We start from the raw sequence: 13,234 nt of genomic DNA on the forward strand, positions 1-13,234 counted from the left end.
GAGCTGTGTCCAAAGGGCACTTTGCATGGGGAACATTTAGGGCCTGGTTTGCAGAAGCATTTTATAATGGTGCACTCCCATTGGAAAACGCTCTGTGAATCAGGCCCATCATGCTTTTCCACCTCTGTGTCCCTTTGCTCACCCTCTCATCTTCCCCACTGCCCTACATGTCCCTTCCTCCTCTCAAAGCACGCTTACGAGTTGCAATCCACTTCCAGGTCCTTGTCCTAGGACTCAGTTCGACCCCTTGGCCGCTGCTGTAGAAATGGAGAAGGGGCTCCGTAAGCTCCCTTCCTCATTTCCATGATGGCTTTTGTCACTGAATTAGTTTTTTGGCATCATATTGTTTAGCAAAGAAAACAGTCCTCTCAGCGCCGCAGAAGTTTTGTTGGTGTGCAAATGGCAACAGTCACCGTTGCCATTGGCCACACCAGGCAGAAACAGCCCTCAGCCGCCATTAAAGGCACACGCTACTTGGGAGTTCAGACCATCACCACCCAGGACACCCTGCAACAGCAGTAATATGGATTCTCGAGAAAACAGAGAACAGCCCTTCTGAGTAACTAGGCTGAGACAATGGAGGTCATTACGACCCTGGCGGTAGGGGTTTAACGGGGCCGGTAGAGCTGCCGGCCCCGTTAAACCCCTACCGCCTCATTACGAGGTCTGCTCGCGGGACCCGCTACCAGTAAAACCAGGCGTCCTTAGTGGGTCCCGCGAGCGGCCCAGCATGCTAACAATGGGCCCGTCATTAACGGGCCAGTTGTTAGCATACTCCCCATTCCCATTGGGGGCTCAAATGGGAATGGGATGTACCAGGTCCGGGTTCCCTGAATGGGGAAATACTGGGCACTCCAAGGTCGGAATGGCCCGGTTATTCCCCATTCAGGGAACCCGGACCCAGTACCCAGAATGGGGGTAGCCATGTGCATGGCTACCTCCAGGGTCATAATGACCTCCATTATTGGGTCAGAATACCTAGGGATCACCTAAGGGCCTCAGGAAGATACTACAGAAGGGAGTTAGGCACTGATCTCTGTTAATGTGGAAGAGCCAAAACGGTCTAAGACGAAAACAGGAGGTAATGGTGAGGACACCGGACATCGACATGGTGGGCAGGTGCAGAAAAGAGTGAATCGCTGCACAAACGAAGGTGTGGCCACAGGCAACGAGTACACATTGGCAACTGCCCACTCTGTTATTTAGCATCTAGGAAGCACCTCACTTTACCCCTAAAATTAACAGTCTTTGGTTTCTGACCGCACATCCATAATGGGACTGGGAGCAATGTCGATATTGGTGGAGATCAAACACTATTGACTTCATAGTCATCAGCAGGTAAACTCACTGATGGTAATACAGTGATATAGACCAGTGACAAACACAAAATAAGCATTCCTGTTGGACTAAGTGTACACCTGATTATTGAAACCGCTCTTTTACAATTTGCAATACTGTGCCTAATAACTAACACTTTACACAGTAGGTCATTCTAGATCTGTGTCCCGAGGGGCTAACAGTTGGTGTGCAGTTACCAATGACAGGTGCTCTAAATATCAGCTGTTTCATTGTTTGATGTTTGATATTAGACCTTTTGATGTATTACCATGCTATTTATACAAACAACCCACTCGTGAATTTCGAGCAAAGTTCTTAAGATTCAGATGAAATCTGTTTTTAACTAATGGAGTATCTGGTGCACTTAAGGGGATTCTGGGAAGTGAAAGACTGCGTAGATATTGTCATGGGGAGCTAGAAACACTGAGACACTTGGTGGTGGTGTGCCCAATTTGTACTCCTTAGAGAAAGCAAACGTTCTTATGATTTCTGAATTGTGATGTTTTGTTGTTGCTAGATTAGCTTTGGAATAAGATTTTTAACTAATGAAATATCTTTAAGTATTGCTGTATTAAATGTTCCTGATTCCATTTTAATTGTTGTTTAAATGTGTGTTAAATTGATTAGTGTTTTACTGCTCTAGGATAATCTTGTCATCGAATTGGAATTGTACTTTGTGTTTCCTTTCTGCAAAAGGTTACTTGTTAACCTTAATTCAAATAATGGAAAATAAACAAATCAATTAAAGAATGATCAAATCTAATATTGATTATTAATTTCTTCACAGGAGTAAAGAAAGATGACATATCATCATGTCACTAATGAAAACGAGTCAGACATTACAATGAGAAAACAGAACACATTAAATAGTGAAACATATAGAAAACATGAATTCATAAAATACAAACGAGGAATTCATTACCGCCTTTTCTTAACCACAAGACCATTAGCAGGACATTGAAAATGCATTGATAGTTTTAATGAATTTTCAGTTAGTGACCAAACCATAATAAATAAAATTCGGAACTGTAATACATTGAAAATATGTGGAGCCCATTATAGTGCATTTCTTGTCAGTTGTCTCAATCAAACCTTCTCTAGGTTTCCAACTTCATTAAATGACTATGTTCAAAAGTTATATTAATTTATAGTTGTGATTCATTGTCAAATATGAGGAGTCCATATGTCGAAACTGATATAATATTCTTTTGTCTTCATTGTATATGTTTGCCTGTGCCCAGTCGCTTTGCGAGGAAATCCATATTGCAAGGTCGTGACCTTAAGTTAATCAAGCTTCCATTTTAGGTTAGACCGCCATTTTGGTTTTTCGTGCAAAGTCACCCTGTGGCCTAAAATGGCCGACCTGTGTCCTCTTGTTTTTACTTTAACCTCTTCAACCTCTGTAGGCGAGTTAATGTCCAACCTGCCTGCAGGCTATATGTTAGGGTCATGTAGACCTTGTCCTTTCTTGACCTAGGGATCAGGGGATTACTTGAATTGGCGATGTTAACCTACAAGTATAAAAGAACAATAATGCTATTTAAACATGATATGCGAAACATCTGTTTGACCTGCATTGAAGCAAATGTGTAAAGAGTGTAACGTCATATCCAGAGAATAATAACACTTGTTAGTAAATGTATTAAAAAGTAAACCACATGCACGAGATATGTAAATTAGGAATGAACCTGGCGCGAACCCTAGCCCAGTACATGATTAACTCGTAAGAGGCTGGACATTGTTACGAAGAAACTGTATAAATATGCTGATGTCCAGCTAGCAATTCCTGTTCACTGCTCACATTGAACCTGCTGGTGGTCTCTGTGAAGTACTGACGGCCAAATAGCTATTTGTGCACTTTGTTTTGTAAACTGTTCAGTGTTGCAATAAAGATTCTGGGAATCTTTACAAGCCCGTGTTGGTGTATTTCTCTTTGCATGGTGTAAAAGCCTTAATATTGTATTTTCTGATTCCACACATATTAGTGAATTCCGTGATCTAATAATAAATTCATTTTCCATTGTCTTGTCTATGTAGCTTTAGAATAGCTAATTATGTTTTGGCGTATAATGATTGAACGCCTTCTTCAGGACATAAGTATTAATTGAACCGAGACGATTTAAAATTAAAATAAATGCTCAATGTCTGTACATAAGACTAATATTCAGCCTAAAATGTATTATATTCATTTTACTGCACAGCCAAGTACAAGTGAGGCTACAAAAAAAATATTACAAGAGACTGAGGTTTTATTTATTAATAGAGGGGAGGAAGGAAGTTGTTTAGTTAAGCCTCTCCCTTCACTATATATTCATTTTGTTGTACCTCGTTTAGGGAAGAGATGACTAACATGTCATGAATCTACTCAAATTAGCTGACATTTGGGTTGATAATTGAATAATTTCCATCTTTCCAAGTGTTTTCAGCATAATTCTATGAGAAAAGTTAATTCATGCAACCTTCATTGTTTTATATGTGATTGATAGTGGTCTAGATGTTATGTGATCAATTATCTTAAACATACCTCAATGGGAAGCAATGTCTCAGTTGGGTTGGATATCAGATACCCCACTTTCTCCGGGACTTCCACATGTACCCTTTGTGTATTGACATAATCAAGAGAACTTTAGAGTCTTTCAAATAGCAAACCTTATGTTTGTGAAATATACATAAAAAGATTTCAGCTACCACCTGTTCCTTGTAAATACGGATAGTATCTGGACACTTAGAAATTAAACTCAAAGGCTTTAGATATTGTAAATTGACAGCTTTCGGCGATTAGTCTATTTGGCAGTTCTAAAATAGATGTTACCACATTCAGGGAACATGGATGGGCCTATTGCCTCATATTTCAAATGTGTTTCTATTCACATATGTTCAATTGTGTCTTGCTAGAATGTCTGCCTGTTTACTCTTGTTACCTATCTCTTCGGCCACGCCACACCAGCAGGAAAATGATACACATATAAGACCTTTGATTTTGCTTCACTTGGTTCTCACTCTATTCAAAACATTTTGGAATGTTGTTCAAGCTACATAAAGATCCAGATGCTCCTTTTGATTGAACAGATACCTTGTTTCTATTTCCTGGAAAAGATATCATGTTTTGAACGTGTCTGCTTATTTTCAAGGGAACACACCAAATTTAGCGTTCTCTCAAAACGGTGTAAAGATAGAAAGCATCTTTTAGTTGTCAAACTGAAAGATATGATTTCTGCTCTCAGGCCTTATATTTTATTTCGAAACAACAGTTGATGCTACATTTCACCTCAAAAATCTCTTACCTGTAAAAGCTCTAATGAAAACATATTTCTGTTACATGAAAATGACATTTATTAACATAATTTTCTTTCTATCCGTTTCATTTTTAGGCTAAACCCTTCTTGCAAATTGTAATTTTGCCTACAATACATGATATGATATGTTATTTATAACTCACTTAATACCCAGGGGTTTCTAACCGGGGATCCGGGGATCAAACCTGTGTTGCTCCTTGTTGGCTTACTTCCAAGACGACCATGTTGCCACTGAGCTATCCTCCCGAGATGATAGCACTTACCTACTGGTATGAGCTTTGAAGTGTCAGGTATTTGTATCACGCATATCCTGTAAAGAACCGGGAGGCGAGACCTGTATCTAGGTGCAGATGTTGTATCAATGAGAGTACACTGCCAATTAGTGGAAAACAGGGAAAATAGAGATCAGCGGAACAGGTACATATTAGGTTTTTTGCAGAATATATGAAGGAAACCTGCTGAACGTTTATCGAGAGAAGACTATTCCATAGTTTTGGTCCAGCTACTGAAAAATGTCTCCTCTAAAGTGGCAGTACAAACTTGGAGGAACAAGCAGATCACCAGTAGTTGTTTTAAGACACCAGAGTGGTTGACACTAGTCGAGGGGTGATGCAAGGTATGAAGGTGGCAAGTCGTGCTAACTTTTGAAAACCCATCAGAGACTTTTGAAGCTTGTCCTTTCCTGTAGAGGCAGCTAATGAAGTTCATTTTGATAGGAAGAGATGAGAGATTTTTTTGGATCAAAAAATGAAGGTCGCACAGCAGTATTTTGGATCTCTTTGAGTTTAATCACAAGGTGACTCGGTAGATTGAGATAAAGTGTATTGTCGTAGTCGAGGAACACGTTCATGAGTGTGCCAACCAGGGAAGGAAGATCATCCTTGGGAATAAACGGCAAAGTACATTTTAGCAGCCAGAGATAATAAAAAGACAATCTTTAGACTACATTTACAGGCTGATTCATGGAATAAATGTGCGCCGAAAATTCCGGCGCAGAGGGGCCAATACGTGCGCTGCGCCGAAAATTAGCGAAAAGCGCAGGGAAACCAGCGCACGTCGATTCATGGAAGTCCGTGCGCAAGAAAAGCAGAGGACGTGCGCTGAAAAAGCGCGCGGCGCAGGCCGGCGCACAGGTCAACCAACGTCGTGCGCCACGGCCACTGCGCTATCACTCCGAGCGCAGCGCACAGCTCTAAAGTAGGCGGAACACAGGGCGGGACACTCGGAATGGGGAATAAAATGGGGCACAACACTCGGAATGGGGAAGAATGTGGGCGGCACGGGGAAAGTATAGGAGGCAAGTGCGCGGAACGCCCACACGCTCGCATACAACACGTATTCATGGAATAGAATAGGGCAAAAAAGCGCACGCTCAAAGCAGCGCACAGGCACAAACAGGCACAAACACGACCGCCACAAGAAAGCAGGCGGTAGCGTCTCTGCGCCTGCAAGAAATGTGCGCTAAAAGGTGCGCCAACAAATAGCACCTATATACAGACATGATCAATGTCCAATACTGTGGCCCTCCAGGACAAATGACGTACAAAGGGGTACCCACAAACACAGACACGCGCTGAGAGAAAAAATAAACGTGTGCGTGCATACCGGGGTGCGCGGGAAGTTGCACACGCGATATGGCCGGGTACGTGGATTACAGGGGTGCGCGGGAAGTTCCACACGCGATTAGTCAGGGTACGTGGATTGCAGGGGTGCGCGGGAAGTTCCACACGCGATATGGCCGGGTACGTGGATTTCAGGGGTGCGCGGGAAGTTCCACACGCGATATGGCCGGGTACGTGGATTGCAGGGGTGCGCGGGAAGTTCCACACGCGATATGGCCGGGTACGTGGATTGCAGGGGTGCGCGGGAAGTTCCACACGCGATATGGCCGGGTACGTGGATTGCAGGTGTGCGCGGGAAGTTCCACACGCGATATGGCCGTGTACGTGGATTTCAGGGGTGCGCGGGAAGTACCACACGCGATATGGCAGGGTACGTGGATTTCAGGGGTGCGCGGGAAGTCCCACACGCGATATGGCCGGGTACGTTGATTTCAGGGGTGCGTGGGAAGTCCCACACGCGATATGGCCGGGTACGTGGATTTCAGGGGTGCGCGGGAAGTTCCACACGCGATATGGCCGTGTACGTGGATTTCAGGGGTGCGCGGGAAGTTCCACACGCGATATGGCCGGGTACGTGGATTGCAGGGGTGCGCGGGAAGTTCCACACGCGATTAGTCAGGGTACGTGGATTTCAGGGGAGCGCGGGAAGTACCACACGCGATATGGCAGGGTACGTGGATTTCAGGGGTGCGCGGGAAGTTCCACACGCGATATGGCCGTGTACGTGGATTTCAGGGGTGCGCGGGAAGTTCCACACGCGATATGGCCGGGTACGTGGATTGCAGGGGTGCGCGGGAAGTTCCACACGCGATTAGTCAGGGTACGTGGATTTCAGGGGTGCGTGGGAAGTTCCACACGCGATATGGCCGGGTACGTGGATTGCAGGGGTGCGCGGGAAGTTCCACACGCGATATGGCCGGGTACGTGGATTGCAGGGGTGCGCGGGAAGTTCCACACGTGATATGGCAGGGTACGTGGATTTCAGGGGTGCGCGGGAAGTTCCACACGCGATATGGCCGTGTACGTGGATTTCAGGGGTGCGCGGGAAGTTCCACACGCGATATGGCCGGGTACGTGGATTGCAGGGGTGCGCGGGAAGTTCCACACGCGATTAGTCAGGGTACGTGGATTTCAGGGGTGCGCGGGAAGTACCACACGCGATATGGCAGGGTACGTGGATTTCAGGGGTGCGCGGGAAGTCCCACACGCGATATGGCCGGGTACGTTGATTTCAGGGGTGCGCGGGAAGTCCCACACGCGATATGGCCGGGTACGTGGATTTCCGGGGTGCGCGGGAAGTTCCACACGCGATATGGCCGTGTACGTGGATTTCAGGGGTGCGCGGGAAGTTCCACACGCGATATGGCCGGGTACGTGGATTTCAGGGGTGCGCGGGAAGTTCCACACGCGATATGGCCGTGTACGTGGATTTCAGGGGTGCGCGGGAAGTTCCACACGCGATATGGCCGGGTACGTGGATTGCAGGGGTGCGCGGGAAGTTCCACACGCGATTAGTCAGGGTACGTGGATTTCAGGGGTGCGCGGGAAGTACCACACGCGATATGGCAGGGTACGTGGATTTCAGGGGTGCGCGGGAAGTCCCACACGCGACATGGCCGGGTACGTGGATTTCAGGGGTGCGCGGGAAGTTCCACACGCGACATGGCCGGGTACGTGGATTGCAGGGGTGCGCGGGAAGTTCCACACGCGATTAGTCAGGGTACGTGGATTTCAGGGGTGCGCGGGAAGTACCACACGCGATATGGCAGGGTACGTGGATTTCAGGGGTGCGCGGGAAGTCCCACACGCGACATGGCCGGGTACGTGGATTTCAGGGGTGCGCGGGAAGTTCCACACGCGATATGGCTGTGTGCTCCCAGGCATTACCTGTACACCCTCCACGGCCCCTGCAGGCAGCACACACCACAGGGAACTACCCTGCACACCTGCTCATGTCTCCCACCACCCCCACCCCCCATCCACCAGGGACACCCTCCACCAGGCCCCCACCCATGTCTCCCACCACCCCCACCCCCCATCCACCAGGGACACCCTCCACCAGGCCCCCACCCATGTCTCCCACCACCCCCAGCACTGTGGGGAACCTGCCAGCAGGCCCCCACCCATGTCCAACCCATGTCTCCCACCACCCCCACCCCCCAACCACCAGGGACACCCTCCACCAGGCCCCCACCCATGTCTCCCACCACCCCCAGCACTGTGGGGAACCTGCCAGCAGGCCCCCACCCATGTCCAACCCATGTCTCCCACCACCCCCACCCCCCATCCACCAGGGACACCCTCCACCAGGCCCCCACCCATGTCTCCCACCACCCCCAGCACTGTGGGGAACCTGCCAGCAGGCCCCCACCCATGTCCAACCCATGTCTCCCACCACCCCCACCCCCAGCACTGTGGGGAACCTGCCAGCAGGCCCCCACCCATGTCCAACCCATGTCTCCCACCACCCCCACCCCCCATCCACCAGGGACACCCTCCACCAGGCCCCCACCCATGTCTCCCACCACCCCCAGCACTGTGGGGAACCTGCCAGCAGGCCCCCACCCATGTCCAACCCATGTCTCCCACCACCCCCACCCCCAGCACTGTGGGGAACCTGCCAGCAGGCCCCCACCCATGTCCAACCCATGTCTCCCACCACCCCCACCCCCCATCCACCAGGGACACCCTCCACCAGGCCCCACCCATGTCTCCCACCACCCCCAGCACTGTGGGGAACCTGCCAGCAGGCCCCCACCCATGTCCAACCCATGTCTCCCACCACCCCCACCCCCCATCCACCAGGGACACCCTCCACCAGGCCCCCACCCATGTCTCCCACCACCCCCAGCACTGTGGGGAACCTGCCAGCAGGCCCCCACCCATGTCCCCCTGGCCCCAGGTCCTGACGATACACAATCATGGCAGTAATGGCCAGCATACCCAGCACAAACACCCAGGCAAGGATTGCATGCACCCACATAGTGAATGCAATCACATGACACAACCCCAAAGGCAAGTATGCAAAAGAACACATGTCTGTCACACACACATACACAATGGGTGCAAGTGAATGTCAAAACCCATATCATGACATGTAAGAAACCAAAGAGAAAATAACACAAGTGTAAGATAATATAAAAATGTATTAAAAACACAAATCAAGTAAACCAATAAAACATACAACTATGTGGCAAAGTAAATAAAAGGTCCATGTCCGAGAACAAAAATGATAAACCAAAAAACAAAGGATTAAAAAATCAATATAATTTGTCCAAAGCAAAACCATGTAGTAGGAAATCAAAGAAAAACCATTACGTCATGGTGTAAACAATAAAAAAATAAAAAAATGTATCTCCCAAAATATAACAATATATACAGGAATGTTCCAGGGTCCATGAGCCCAACAGCACAAATGAAACCTAATACTAACTAATAAAATAAATATGTACAAAAAAGTGGCCATTGTCCGAGCGGTCCAAAATAATAAAAATAAATAAAGGAAACCTAGCACTAACTAACTAAAAAACTATATACAAAGGCAGCGGGCTAGTCCTGCGGCTCACTTGGTGATGCTGGCCAGGGCATCCTCGAACTCCATGTCAATGTCCTGGAGGCGGGACTCTGTCCTGGCCCCGAGGTCTCGCAGGGACAACCCCATGTGCTCACCAAAATCCCTGCGAGCCTCCTCGAGGCACTCAGCCCGCCTCAATGCCCGATGCATGGAGATCTCCGCCCTGGCCATGGCGAGCCGCTCCTCTTCCGCCCGCTGCCGCTCCGCACCTATCCGCTGGCCAAACTCCTCCCACACGGAACACACCGCCATGCCAGGGTTGCCCTGCCCTCCGGCCGATGCCTGCCCCTCTGATCTTGATGGCCCTGAGCCATGATGCCTCCCACGTCGAGCCCGCTGCTGCCTCCGACGCCACTGCCTCTGCCAGCACGACGGCATCCAGGCTGATGGTAACCACCGACGCCGTCGTGCACGTGCCCTGCCCGATGATGCCGGCACATCTTCCATCTGCTGGGGTCCACTTGCTGTGTCGTCCACCCCTGCTGGACCTCCGACTCCCAACTGTGGCAGGGATGGGATCCCCACCGAGCTGGCTGCATTGGTCGGGGCAGGTCCACAGGGGGCCATGGTGGCATCTGGGCCGGAAGACGGCAAGGAGAACGACCGTTGGATAGCCTGCACAGAGGAGGAGAGGGCCGTCAGATTGGCCAACACATGCAGGAACCCCCCGAACATGGCCGATCCCAATTGGGCCACGTCGGCACGGTGCACTTCGTGATGACGTGCGTGCTCCTCCCGGGAAGCACGCACGTCATCACGAATCACAGCCGTGCGCATCGCGACCCCAATCAGGACCTGCTCCACGCGGCCAGGGGTTCCCACGGCCGCAGGTGGAGGGGAGTCAGTTGACATGGACATCCCCACTACCTGCGGACGGGCCTGGGACGGGGCATCCCTGCTGGTGCATGGTGGTGCACTCACAGGGTCAGGGACAGCGACATGCACAGGCACCTCCACGGTGACCTGTGCTGCCTCCTGCCCCTGGCCCTGGACTGCACCACTTGCACCAGCAGGGATGCTCCCACCAGGCCCCATGTGTGCACCAGTGTCGGCCTCCTCCTCCTCTGTGCAAACCACCAACCTGGATGGCTCCTCACCGTCTCCCGCCGTAGCAGGCCCCTGTGGGGGCTCACCCACCCCTTCCGCTGCAGCCGTGGGGGCATCCCCGCCGCCTTGCTCCACAGCGCCGTCTCCGCCCTCTTCTTCACTAGCCGCTGCGTAGAGGGAGACAAAGGACACAAGCATCAGGCTACTGTAAAATGGTCCCCTAGACAGGAAGCAATAGCAGATGAGCACCCCTGTCAAAGTACACTTCCATCATGTCCCTCCACAACACATGGGTCAGTCCAGGCAAAACACACACAGTAACAGGCATGGTGCATGCCATGCACATTTCCATGCATGTCCAATTGACTCTTGAAACATTCAATGATATGTGACTCACATGCATCATGGCTCATGCATATCACATGCACACACTTCACCTCAGTCACATCCATCTGGCCCCAAACACAACGAACACAGGCGAAACAAGGGTTAGTTGGGTGCGTCACAGAATCTGTGCATTGTCACACACATGTGTCATGCATCCATGGCATGCACAAGTCACAGACACGCAGGTCAGGCACACAGACATGGCTACCATATATGTACCTGGCATCAGCACCCATCCTTCACCCCCATCCATGTCCAGGTACAGAGACTGGCATGCTCTCATGTCCTAAATCTGCATAGGGCTCCCCATGCCACATTTCAACACATGCAACAACCATGTGGGTCACACATCACTGGTCGCACATGCATTACCATGATGTCCCTGCACACATACATGCATACATGGCCCATGGCACACATACAGGCAAGTATCATAGAACCAGCACACCGCAACATGCCCTGTCTCACACAGTAATGCTTGCACACTTACCGCTCAACTCCAGACGGGCCTCCCTCTCAAGGACCTGGGCGTGGAGCGCTGGGCGTACGCGTTCCAGGACCCTCTTCTGGATGGAACTCATGCGGCCCCGGCCCCCCTCCACGAGGCGCCGGGCCTTCACAAGGGTCCTGGACCTCAAGTCCTCCCAGCGCTTCTTGATCTTCTGGACGTTGCGGGTTGCCACCCCCTCCGCGTTGATGGCAACCACACAGTCGGCCCAGATCCTCTCCCGTCCTTCCTTGCTGGCGCGGGACGATCCAAAGAGGGCATCATACTGCCCCAGGACATGCTCCACCAGGACACCAACTTCGGTGGCAGTGAAGCTGGTGCCCCTCTGCCCCTCTGGCCTGGGGTTGCCACTGGTGCCAGATGTGGAAGTGCCCGACATGGCAACCCCAGAGGCAGGTGTGGGTGGGCAACTGGGTCCTGGGGCTGGGCTGTGGAGCGATGTAATCCCAGTTGGGAGTCTTCAGTTCCAGCAGGGGTGGACACAGCAACTGGACCCCTGCAGATGGCTGATGTGCAGGCACCAAATGGCAGGGCACGGTGGCAGCAGGCAGGCAGGCAGGCAGGCAGGCAGCAGCAGATAGCACGTGGGAGGCTGCTCAGGGCACTGGGGGGGCAGTAACTCGGCCTTCTGGGCAGGAGCGTGGTGTTCCGTGTGTTTTCGGGTGGCCAGCTTGATACGGAGTGATTTGGCACGTGAAATTCCTGCACGTCAGCGTGAAATCCGAGGAAAGGGCCTTAGCGCGTAAGTGCATCAGCACGCATACGCGATTCTATTGGACCAGAGTCCCTCACCGCGTAAGCGCGTCTGACGTGATCCGCACGGGCGTTCCCCACTCAGCACGTGATGACGGAGCACACGTGGAAATACTGCACGTCAGAGTGTCATCGCGTGTAATTGGCCAAAAGTGTGCGTACACGCGATTGGCCAATGTACGTGTTTTACATCGCGTGTAATTGGCCAAAAGTGCGCGTACACGCGATTGGCCAATGTACGTGTATTACATCTCGTGTAATTGGCCAAAAGTGCGCGTACACGCCATTGGCCTATGTACGTGTATTACAGGGGTGCGCGGGCACTTACACACGCAAGTACGTCAGCGCACCTGTATGCCTGCTGCGTGGGAATTTCCACACGCTATTGGAGTGGGAACTAGATTCCAGGGGTGCGAGGGTCACACGCTCGCCTAGAACACGCGCAAGGCATTAATTTGCGCACTTATCAATAAACAAGCCAGATGCCAGGATGAACATACCGTTCCTAGCAGCAGTGGCAGTGGGCTACCAAAGGAGGAGGAGGAGGAGAGTCAGGGCCAGAATATTCACACCCAGAACCAGCCTATTCGGGATGCCTGATGACCAGGTGTATGGGAGGTACAGGTTTCCAGCACACATCATACTGGACCTGGTCAGTGAGTGGGAGGATGACCTCACATCACCCACCCTGTGCTCCCAAGCACTCAGC

The sequence above is a fragment of the Ambystoma mexicanum genome, chromosome 2q, assembly GCF_040938575.1.
Source record: "Ambystoma mexicanum isolate Mex_15411 chromosome 2q, UKY_AmexF1_1, whole genome shotgun sequence".
In the NCBI taxonomy this organism is placed as follows: domain Eukaryota; kingdom Metazoa; phylum Chordata; class Amphibia; order Caudata; family Ambystomatidae; genus Ambystoma; species Ambystoma mexicanum.